Source organism: Schistocerca americana, unplaced genomic scaffold, assembly GCF_021461395.2.
Source record: "Schistocerca americana isolate TAMUIC-IGC-003095 unplaced genomic scaffold, iqSchAmer2.1 HiC_scaffold_355, whole genome shotgun sequence".
NCBI lineage: Eukaryota > Metazoa > Arthropoda > Insecta > Orthoptera > Acrididae > Schistocerca > Schistocerca americana.
This window is the reverse complement of record NW_025726077.1, coordinates 42,501-47,500: the sequence shown is the minus strand read 5'-3', so window position 1 is coordinate 47,500 and position 5,000 is coordinate 42,501. Positions and strand designations below refer to the sequence as shown.

At 62.8% G+C, this 5,000-nt stretch overlaps 1 pseudogene; it reads right to left on the bottom strand.

The window, feature by feature from the left end:
- LOC124580836 overlaps positions 1–5,000 on the bottom strand; it is a 7,955-nt pseudogene that overhangs the window by 2,389 nt on the left and 566 nt on the right.

Here is a 5,000-nt window from a genome sequence, read left to right as displayed (position 1 = left end):
CTCCCACATAAGATGCCGCTCCAGCGCCTCAATCTCACGCTGCACCTCGTCCCGGCCTGCACCGTCGGCGGCTGGCCCAATCCTCTTCAGCGCCAGGAGACGGGACCGGCGAAGTGTTGGCCCCATCCATCGGCATGATGGGATGCCGAGGCCTCCCTGGGCTACAGGAGCGTGGAAGTAGCCCAGGGGAGTGTCCGCCGGAAGGCGGAACCATCTCCTGACGGCGGCACGGATGGTCACATCTGCCGCTTTCAACGCACCCACTCGGGTGCGGCTGAGGGCCAGCCCATGGTACAGGCCAGGCAGAAGTACGGTGGTGAGGGCGTGGAGGCGCTGTTGCGGCTTGAGCGGAGCTCGGGAGATGACGTCCAGCTGCTCCACCAGGTGGCGTCGTGGGTTGAAAACGCAGCGACCAGCGGTGGAGAATTGCAGTCCCAGGTACCGGAAGGTTTCACCCACACGTAGGGCGGGCACGGTGGCGTTGCCCGCTTTGAAGGTAACGTCGGCGTCGACCTTCACCTTCTTGTCGCGCCCAGACGCGACTAAGGCGAGGGTGAAACACTTCCGGGCGTTGATCTGCAGCCCCAGATGGGCGAGGGCTGCGACGGCTGCGTCGATGAGGGACTGCAATCCCCTCGCGGTCGATGCAAAAAGCAGGACGTCATCTGCGAAGGCCGCAGCGTTAACTCTGCGACCAAGGATCCGAGCTCCGATGTGGGAGGGAAGTTGACTCAAAACATAGTCCACCGCAAAATTGAAGAGGAGGGGGGAGAGGGGGTCACCCTGACGCACACCCCTAGCCGGCTGCAGGGGCACGCCCACGTCGGCGCCGCCCGCTATCACCGTCGTGCTACCCTCGTAACACCTTTCGACGTACTCAATAAAGCAATCCGGCAGGCCATGAGCCCTCAGCACGGGGCGGAGGGCGGCATGGTCCACCGAATCGAACGCTTTAGAGACGTCGATCGATGCCACAAAAACAGAGCGACAGGAGCGGACTGCGTCGGTGAGAGCAGTGTCCAAGATGAAGGTGTTTTCCAACATCCCATCCCGGGGGATGAATGCCCGCTGACGTTCGTCCACAGCACATGCACGCATCAGGCGTGACGCGAGAACCTTGTGAAAGGTCCGCGCCAACACCGAGCAGACCGTAATGGGGCGAAAGTCAGCGGGGGATGTTGGTGCAGCCGTTTTGGGGAGAAGTGACGTCCGGGCGCGAAGCAGACGCTCGGGGAGGGCGCGGGCCAGGAGGAAGAGGTTCAAGAGTTTCACCAGGACTTCATGCGGCAGGCGCCGCAGCTCCGCTGGAGTCAGGCCGTCCGGCCCGGCTGCCGATCCCCTGGGCGGCAAGGCAGCAGCGACCTCCTCACGTGTGACCGGCCCCCATAGGCACTCAGGAGCGACAGGCTCCGAGTGCGGGAGAAGGCGGTCACGGATGAAGCCGGCGGTGGAGATCGGCTTCTTCGTGAAGAGGTCCGCCCAGAAGTCCAGCAGACCGGGGATGTCGGGTGGCGGCTGCAGCAGGGTGCCGTCCAGCAAGCCGCGCACGCAACGCGCACGCGACCTACGGAAGGCGTCCTGTGTCCGCGCGTATTCCCAGCGGCGCCGCTTGCGCTTCTGCAGCGGCGGGGCGGCAGGCGGCCGCTTGGATGGTTGGCGCGGCCGCTGTGTCCTGGTGATCGACCTCTCCCCCCTGGACCCGACCGACGCAAGGGCATCCGGGAGCATGCCCAGGATGACATCGGGCGGCGTGCCCCGCCCCAGACCAATGACTCGATCCAGGGCAGAGAAACGCTGGGCGGAAGCAGGTAGCCCCGCCAGATGCTCCCAGATGGCGGCGTCAGTCGGCCCCTCCGGCGGCGGCCCGGTGGTGTCGGCCGCGAAGTCCTCGGCTGCGTCGACGGGCGGCGCAGCGGCCTCGCCCGCGTCAGGCAGCGAGCTCGCTGCTCCACGGCGGGACGCCGGCTCTTCCCCCCGACCGATCTCAAGTGCCTCCATGAATTGGCGGACAAGCTGCTTGTGGGCAGCTTGCCGCCGTCGGCACTTGATTGCCTCAAGCGTTCGGTCGGGGAACATCCTGGTAAGTTCTTGATTTACAAAGAAGAACCGGGCGTCCCTCTCCAGGAACAGTTCGGCCTCTGCCTTGGCGAGCGACAGGACTTCTTCCTCCGTCCACCTAGCGCGATGCCTCTCCGTCACGATCTCAGCGTTGGCGGCCGCAGGGTGTTGGCGGCGGCGATGGACCCCGAGACCGTTCTTCGTGGTAAAAGTGCGGTGGCACTCACTGCAAGCAAAGGGAGCTACACAAACTATCGCATTTTCGTTACGGCCGGTTGGCCGGATAGGTGCTGGGGTAGCTGGGGTGGCACCTTCAGCGGAAGGGCCACCATCTCTTGTTTCTTGTCGGCTGCCCCCAACTATAAAGGGATAATGCGAGGGGGGGCTGGTAACCCCCCCAAGCCCCTGGTGCGGTCTTCCACTCTGCAAAAATCAGCGGGCCCACGAGAAGGGGAGAAGACCGCAGGAGAGGAGAGGCTAAGAGGGCTAGGCCCATGTATTGCGCATCACTCTCCCTGTAACTTTAACCCAAGGAAGGCACCTCGCAGCAGCAGCACGACTACATCAAGACCGCACTTCGAAAAGCCAAGTCCGGATGCAGCCACACCGCCGCCACTTGGCCACCTTAAGAGAGTCATAGTTACTCCCGCCGTTTACCCGCGCTTGCTTGAATTTCTTCACGTTGACATTCAGAGCACTGGGCAGAAATCACATTGCGTCAACACCCGCTAGGGCCATCGCAATGCTTTGTTTTAATTAGACAGTCGGATTCCCCCAGTCCGTGCCAGTTCTGAGTTGATCGTTGAATGGCGGCCGAAGAGAATCCGCGCACCCGCGCGCCCCCGGAGGAGCACGCTAAGGCGGACGCGGCCTCGCAGCAAGGAAGATCCGTGGGAGGCCAAGGCACGGGACCGAGCTCGGATCCTGCACGCAGGTTGAAGCACCGGGGCGCGAACGCCGCGCAGGCGCGCGCATCCTGCACCGCCGGCCAGCACGAGGCCAACCAACGGCGAGAGCAGACCACGCCCGCGCTAAACGCCCGCACTTACCGGCACCCCTACGGCACTCACCTCGCCCAGGCCCGGCACGTTAGCGCTGACCCACTTCCCGACCAAGCCCGACACGCCCCGATCCTCAGAGCCAATCCTTATCCCGAAGTTACGGATCCAATTTGCCGACTTCCCTTACCTACATTATTCTATCGACTAGAGGCTCTTCACCTTGGAGACCTGCTGCGGATATGGGTACGAACCGGCGCGACACCTCCACGTGGCCCTCTCCCGGATTTTCAAGGTCCGAGGGGAAGATCGGGACACCGCCGCAACTGCGGTGCTCTTCGCGTTCCAAACCCTATCTCCCTGCTAGAGGATTCCAGGGAACTCGAACGCTCATGCAGAAAAGAAAACTCTTCCCCGATCTCCCGACGGCGTCTCCGGGTCCTTTTGGGTTACCCCGACGAGCATCTCTAAAAGAGGGGCCCGACTTGTATCGGTTCCGCTGCCGGGTTCCGGAATAGGAACCGGATTCCCTTTCGCCCAACGGGGGCCAGCACAAAGTGCATCATGCTATGACGGCCCCCATCAACATCGGATTTCTCCTAGGGCTTAGGATCGACTGACTCGTGTGCAACGGCTGTTCACACGAAACCCTTCTCCGCGTCAGCCCTCCAGGGCCTCGCTGGAGTATTTGCTACTACCACCAAGATCTGCACCGACGGCGGCTCCAGGCAGGCTCACGCCCAGACCCTTCTGCGCCCACCGCCGCGACCCTCCTACTCGTCAGGGCTTCGCGGCCGGCCGCAAGGACCGGCCATGACTGCCAGACTGACGGCCGAGTATAGGCACGACGCTTCAGCGCCATCCATTTTCAGGGCTAGTTGCTTCGGCAGGTGAGTTGTTACACACTCCTTAGCGGATTCCGACTTCCATGGCCACCGTCCTGCTGTCTTAAGCAACCAACGCCTTTCATGGTTTCCCATGAGCGTCGATTCGGGCGCCTTAACTCGGCGTTTGGTTCATCCCACAGCGCCAGTTCTGCTTACCAAAAGTGGCCCACTTGGCACTCCGATCCGAGTCGTTTGCTCGCGGCTTCAGCATATCAAGCAAGCCGGAGATCTCACCCATTTAAAGTTTGAGAATAGGTTGAGGTCGTTTCGGCCCCAAGGCCTCTAATCATTCGCTTTACCGGATGAGACTCGTACGAGCACCAGCTATCCTGAGGGAAACTTCGGAGGGAACCAGCTACTAGATGGTTCGATTAGTCTTTCGCCCCTATACCCAGCTCCGACGATCGATTTGCACGTCAGAATCGCTACGGACCTCCATCAGGGTTTCCCCTGACTTCGTCCTGGCCAGGCATAGTTCACCATCTTTCGGGTCCCAACGTGTACGCTCTAGGTGCGCCTCACCTCGCAATGAGGACGAGACGCCCCGGGAGTGCGGAGGCCGCCGCCCCGTGAAGGGCGGGGAAGCCCCATCCTCCCTCGGCCCGCGCAAGGCGAGACCTTCACTTTCATTACGCCTTTAGGTTTCGTACAGCCCAATGACTCGCGCACATGTTAGACTCCTTGGTCCGTGTTTCAAGACGGGTCGTGAAATTGTCCAAAGCTGAAGCGCCGCTGACGGGAGCGATTATTCCGCCCGAGAGCATCCCGAGCCAACAGCGGCGCGGGTCCGGGGCCGGGCCAGGTAGGTCCGTCATCCGGGAAGAACCGCGCGCGCTTGCCGGGAGCCCGAGCGCCCAAAGGGGCGAATCGACTCCTCCAGATATACCGCCGGGCAGCCAGCCAGGACACCGGGGCTCTGCCCAACAGACGCGAACCGAGGCCCGCGGAAGGACAGGCTGCGCACCCGGGCCGTAGGCCGGCACCCAGCGGGTCGCGACGTCCTACTAGGGGAGAAGTGCGGCCCACCGCACACCGGAACGGCCCCACCCCGCGGCGA